This window comes from Peromyscus eremicus, chromosome 3 (assembly GCF_949786415.1).
Source record: "Peromyscus eremicus chromosome 3, PerEre_H2_v1, whole genome shotgun sequence".
In the NCBI taxonomy this organism is placed as follows: Eukaryota; Metazoa; Chordata; class Mammalia; order Rodentia; family Cricetidae; genus Peromyscus; species Peromyscus eremicus.
The window spans coordinates 138,294,604-138,301,423 of NC_081418.1; the positions used below are offsets into that span (position 1 = coordinate 138,294,604).

General features: G+C 48.7%; 1 protein-coding gene across 2 annotated transcripts in view; it reads right to left on the reverse strand.

The window, feature by feature from the left end:
• Tspan9 (tetraspanin 9) overlaps window positions 1-6,506 on the reverse strand; it is a 182,266-nt gene extending 175,760 nt beyond the window's left edge. Inside the window, exon 1 of one of the 2 annotated variants that reach the window (XM_059258662.1) lies at window positions 6,431-6,506. The gene's annotated coding sequence lies outside the window, so the exon portion shown is untranslated. Of the gene's footprint in view, window positions 1-6,361 lie in introns of both variants that reach the window. The other variant, XM_059258663.1, reaches the window with a different exon arrangement.
• Window positions 6,507-6,820: the final 314 nt, after the last annotated feature.

The window sequence follows — 6,820 nt, forward strand, 5'->3', positions numbered from 1 at the left end:
AGAATATGGCATTTAAAATGTTTTAAAAATTTAGACTTTCTGGACAGTGAGACATGTCTGCTCCTGACAGCACCGATTTACTTCAGAGAGGAGGATGGGCATCGAAGACACTCCATACGGAGTTTATCTTCACCTTGACAAAAATAGCCATTTGGGCAAGAAACTGTTCTTGCCTGGACTGTCTGATCAACTGGACATGCAGGACCCATACAAAGGTGACCACTGAACTTTGCTTGACAAAATGGTCCTTTAGGTTCCTGCTTTGCAGAGAAAACTGCCAGACATTCCACAGGACACAGAGAAAAGTGAATAAGAGACTCTAGGCCTGTGGGCTGAAGACAGATGCCCCAACTTTACAAGAGAACTTTGAATGACTGTCCAGGCTGCCAGCTGTCTCTGTCTACCCTACAAGACTCCTAAAAGTTGCTTATATCCTTCTCCATTTCTCAGGTAGTAGTATATCCTTCTGAGGTCTTTGATGTGGTTAAAGACTAGATACTTACAATTTTCCTTAGTTATAATAAAAGATAAGTTAGATATAAAACCTTAAACTCACAAATATAAGATAGATAGGATCTCTTCTTTAATATTGTAACTGTAATTCTTGCTTGATAATTGTTTTGTTATATGTAATTTTACTATGTTAAAGTTAAAACCTTCCTTTTTAAGAAAAGAAAAGGGGAAGTGCTGTGGGATGGTCTGTATGTCAAGTGTGTTGCTGATTGGTCAGTAAATAAATCACTGATTGGCCATTGGCTAGGCAGGAAGTATAGGCGGGACAAGGAAAAGAATTCTGGGAAGTGGAAGGCTGAGAGAGGGACACTGCCATCTGCCATCAGGACAAGGAAGATGTAAGGTACCAGTAAGCCATGAGCCATGTGGCAAAGTAAAGATTAATAGAAATGGGCTAAATATAAGAGTAAGAGCTAGACAATAACAGGCCTGAGCTAATGGCCAAGCAGTTTAAATAATGTAAGAGTCTGTGTGTTTATTTTATAAGTGGGCTCTGGGACTGGTGGGACTTGGTGGCGGGAGCTGGAGAGAAATTCTCCAGCAACAAGGAGGAGCCCCTCACCCAAGAATCTGGTTAAAAACTCTCACCAGCAGAGAAGCAAGAATTCCAGGGCCACTAATAACTGCTCGAGGCCCTTCTCCCTTCCCAGATGTATCCTGCCATTTTCTAGGAACCTGACCAGAAATCTTATTTGCAGGGAAAGGACATGCACTAAATAAACTCCTGATTTTACCTTATGAAATTACAATTCCATCCATGGTCTCTCCGGAGCCACACTCTATAACGTCACATCAAAACAGACAGAAGGGATGGAGAGATGGCTCAGGGGGCAAAATCATGATGACCTGAGTTCAATCCCCGGGAACCCAATGGTGCGAGGAGGGGACTGGCTCCACTAGCTGTCCTCTGGCTTCACACTCACAGTGACATGCACATGCCCACATACATAAACACAGACAAAATAAATGTATTATTTTAATATTTCTAATTTAAAAGGGGTAAGGAGATTTTTTTTAGGCAAGGTTTTAAAATATAATTTGACATCCATCAAAAATGTACATATGGCTAATGCTAACTATCTGTGACACTATTCTGAATAGCCCATAACTACAATCTCCTTTGAAGAACACATGCTCACATTGTGTCTTTCTAAGCACCTCTCTTCCCCCTAACCCAGCATTTCTCAACCTGTGGCTCAAGACCCTTTGTGGGTCATATATCAGATACTACAGTTATAAAACAGTAATGAAATAATTTTATGGTTGGGGTCACCACAACATAAGGAACTGTATTAAAGGGTCACAGCATTAGGAAGGTTGAGAACCACTTCCCGAACATAAAATCTCCAATTCTGCTTCACATTGTCTAGTCCTCCAATTCTTTTCTGTGTTGAAGCCATAACCCCTGGTTTGGCCTGAATCAAAGCTCCTAAAAGATCAGGGGAATTCCGGGGGCTACTGAGGACTGCAGCATGGAGCTACGTCTCCTCACCAGTGACAAATTCACGTCTGTTTTTGTTTGATTTGGTTCTGGTTTTTTGCAATGGTGGGGATGGAACCTAGGGCCTCACACATGCTAGGCATGTGCTTTACCACTGAGCCACACCCCAGCCCTCACAAATGGTCTTGATCCAATTTCTGAAGTCTCTTTGGGTCTTCTCCTCCTCACCACTCCTGGCCCGTGCCCAGCCATTCACCACGATTTCCATCCATCGTTAACTTCCTTGAGTCCAGTCCTGCTTCTGTGACCCTCATGCCAAAACCACAAACATCCCAGAACCACAAAAGGCTCACCAACTCGGTGCCTGCACATGGCAGGCACTCCATTTCCCATGGACAGATGGATGTATGGAATTCATTCCCTGGCTGGACAATGAAGCCACCTCCAATATGGCTCATCTACCTGCCAATCTCTTCATTAGCTAGCCTCCACATGTCTCATACCTCGGCCCTACTGAGCTAGTCAGACATCATCGTCCTCAGGCTGCTCCCTCCTCCTCTTGGGAAAACGCAACCACTCCCCTTCAAGGTTGGTGTCTCTCACCTCCTGCTGCCTAAAGTGTCTCTCCTCCATCAGATTACTGCTCCAACTTTGAACTCTCACCACATCCCCCTCTCAGAAGCCACTCAATAACTATGCTGTCCAGGGTTGGCCTCAAACTCTAGGTCTCCAGCCACTCTCCTACCTCAACCTCCCAAATAGCTGGAACTATGGTACACACCACCATACCTCACTTTATACACCAAACTGTGACTTCTGTGAAAGCCCCTTCCCTAACTTCCTGGCTGAATTATATGTCCAAAGAAGACAAGAACCTTTTTTGGTTTGTTTTTGTTCTTTTTGACAGGGTCCCACTCAGTCTAGGCCTGCCTCAAACTCAGAAGGTAGCTAAGGATGACCTTAAATTCCTGATCCTCTTGCCTCAGCCTCCAAAGTACTGGGATTAGAGGCATACTCCACCATGCCTAGAAACTTTTATCACTTTTATTTATACATCTTCAGAACTCATTGCAAAAATTCAATATGGAAGGCAGACATTGATGGCAAATGCCTGTCACTCTAGAACTCTGGAGGCAGAGGTAGAAAGATCACAAGTTCAAGACCAGCCTGGACTATACCTGTCTCAAAAATAATAATAATAATGGTGATGATGTTGATGGTGGTGGTGATGAAATTCATCAAGGAATTACCTAGCAAGAGACTGGTAAAGCACAAAATGCCACAGGAATTCCAAAGCAAAAGGTTCACTGAGGATGGTGCTCAGAGGACCCCTGAGAAGAGCCGCACCTGCATAGGGTCTTGGAGGACAGGAAGGATGGAAATAGGAAGGGCATTCAGGAAGGTGAAACAGCCGAAACTACAGGGCAAAGAAGAAATGGCCAAAGCATGTTTGAGAGAGCAGTCTGGCTGGCCCTGCGGGTTCCTGGAGGGAACAGAGTAGGAGGGGAGGCTAAACAGGCAGCCTGGGGCAGAAGAGGATGGTGAGTGCCAGGTGAGAGCACCTGGACTCCCTCCACTCCCTCTTAGTCAGCACACATGACCACCTCAGCAGTCCTGGGCCTCAGTCTTGTCCTCTGTGTTCCCAGCATGTTAGTCGCCACCCAGCTAGGTTATAAATAACAGCCTCCACTCACTGCACACCTGCTGTGTCTGAGGCCCTGAGCTACATGCTTCACATGCATTATGTCCCACGGTCCTGAAAACATGTATTGTGATCCTCATTGTGGAAGCAGGAAGCCTAGGCCAGCAGAGGTGAAGGCGCTGGCCCAAGGCCTTCCCTCAACCTCTCCTTCACTTCCCGGGGCCAGGTGCATTGGGGTTACAGAGCCAGGGATGAGGGAGGACACCCTGTCAGCCAGCCCAGGGTGTGTACCAGCAAAGCAGGCTGCTTCTCCACAATGCCTGTGGAGAAGCCCAGAGGAAGCCTAAGGTAAGCACACAGCAAGAGACTAAGACAGTACACCATACAGAAAGCAGAGTGGCAGAGGGATGGTGCCACACGCCCTTACACCCAGCACTCACAAGGCTGAGGCAGACAGATCTCTGTGAGTTCAAGTCCAGCGTGGTCTACATAATAATTTCAGGCCAGCTAGAGCTACACAGTAGAAGACTTCCTAATATATATATATATATATATATATATATATTTAAAAGAATAAATGAAGAGCAAATAAGGACATAACTGGTATAGACCTGTATCCTCTGTATGTGCAAACACATACACACACTTATAACACACACACATGCAACCTAAAATTTAAAAAATACTAATTTAGGGGCAGGGAGAAGGGGAAGAGGAGAGGGAGAAAGATCAGCAAAAACAAATTACATACGAAAATATCATAATGGAACCCATTTCTTTGTATGCTAATTTAAAATAAATTAAAATTTTTTTAGGGGCTGGAGAGATAGCTCAGAGGTTAAGAGCACTGACTGCTCTTCCAGAGGTCCTGAGTTCAATTCCCAGCAACCACATGGTGGCTCACAACCATCTGTAATGAGATCTGGCACCCTCCTCTGTATACATAATAAGTAAAAAAAAAAAAATTAATGTATAAATTGACTGGGCGCTGAGAACATGTTACACCATTAGTTTAGGAGCTGCTGGAGGAGAGGCCCTGGAGACTTTCAACCCAATGGTCCTCCAAAATGGAGAGCCAGGAAGGTCAGTAACCTGCCTGAGGCTTCACACATGGTTGAGGAGAGGGTGCAGACTGGCTCAGGGCAGATGGAGACAGACAGGTGCACAAAGAAGCTTCCAGATCAAGCTCTACTTCTTTCTCAATGAGTTTAGTAACATTGAAGACAATTTATTCTAGTGCCATCTCCCTAACCAATACGGCGGGTAAAAGTAACACCCAAAGACATGCAGATCAATAAAAGTATATCCAGCCCATGTGCAACAAATGCATTTGGCTGACTATATGAACACTAGACCACTAGTTACTGGTATTAATATTACATCTCTGTTCACGGATTTAAAGAGTCCTTCCAAGCAGACCAAAACCAAACAAACCAACCACTCGATTCAGAAGCACTCCAGTTGTTGAGGGTCTTGTGAACAGTAGGTCTTCAATGAGTTAAAAGAACCAAGTAACTAACGTTTGTTGTTGTATACACCCCAATGCCCTTCCCTCTCTCACTCCCAGCCTAGACTCAACCACATCAGGCGCCAGGACCAGGCTGATGTAGGAAGTGGTGTGATTGTCTGACTCCAGCTGCATTCCTCAGCTAACTATAAATGATTCGCCCGGTCCATTGTTTGAGATGCTCCACAATCCCTCTCCTATCTCCCCATTTCTCCAGGTAGCAAGCTTAACAACACACACACACACACACACACACACACACACACACACACACACACACCCTTCCTGGAGGCTATTCTGAGTAGAGGGGGAGCAGACAGGTATGTAGAGATCAAAGCAAGAGTTCTTTGTGCTCTCCACTAGTCCAGGAAAGCTTCCTGGAGGAGGAAATGCCTGAGTCACCCCAGGGGAGTGGGGCAGATCCAGGTCAAAAAGGCAAATTTAGTTCTCTGCACCAAGAAAGGCTAACTGCTGCATTCTTACCTAAGCATGGAGAGTGGTTAGATCAGCCTAGCTCTGGGGAGAGCTCTCTACAACAAATACAAACTTCTTCAGACTTGACAGTCATCTGGAGAAAGATACTTTAGAGACCAGTATCCTTCATCATAGACAGAAGTGACCCAAAACTCTAGTCCATGATATCAGCACAACTGCAATTGCCGCTGTCATAAGCTGTTGCTTGTTTGAACTTTTTTTTTCAACCACATGAAAGTTTTTTTTAAAGGCCCAAACTTGCGCACACAGATGGGCTACATCTCAGATCCAGGGGTGTGCCAAAGCCCTGTCACACTGAGTACCGCTCGGCCAGCAGTAGCCCAAGGAATAGCTGGGGGTTCCAGCGGGTCTGTGGGCAGGCCCAGACGGTATCTGCTGCCCTGGGTGAACCGTCTCCTGCCCTGGGTGAACCGTCTCCAGCCGGTCTGCCGGACCCCTGACTGCTCGGGGGGCGGGGGGAAGGGGGTCTCCCTTCCTGTGGCATCCTACGGGTCTCCCATCCCTGGGCTGGGCGTGAGGCAGCTGCGGTCCACCATCCTGCAGCCCCGCATTCCTGAGACCTCCCTGACCCGCAGCAGAGCCCCGATGGGCGCAGTGACAGGCCCCTCACGCCCCGGCCCCTTCCAGTCCCTCCTCCGCCCCCGCCCCTCCCCCGGCCCATGCCCCCCCCTCGAGAGTTCTGCCTCCCGGGGCACCCCCAGACGCCCCCCTGCTGGGAACCCGATAGAGGCCCAGCCCGGCCTGCCCCGCGCGCGCTGCTCACCGAGCCAAACCCCCGCAACTTCGCGCCCTCTGGAGCCCCAAATCGTGGGCCCGCCCCGGCCGCACTCACCGCGCTTGGACTCGGTGTGGCGCCCCGGCTCCGCTCCCTCCCGCACCGCCGCGGCCAGCGGAAACGGGGGGCGGGGCCGGCAGGCGGAGGGGGCGGGACCTTCCCCGGGCTGCGGGGCGGGGTCTGAATGCTCGGGGGCGGGGCTAGGACGGGGCGGGGTGGGAGAGGCGGAGATTACTAGGGCCAGCGGTCCGAGCTGTGGACCGGGCTGCCCGTTGCAAGGGAGAGCCGGACTGAGCGAGGCCAAGGGCGGTACCGGAGCCCCATCCACTCGGGCCATGTGCCCAGCATAAGCGATGGAGGGACGACTGTGCCACTTTCCTATCGGGGTTCCCGAAGCCTCCCTCTGAACCCTGATTCCCAGTTCGCCTGTTCCCCCAAGGTGGCACT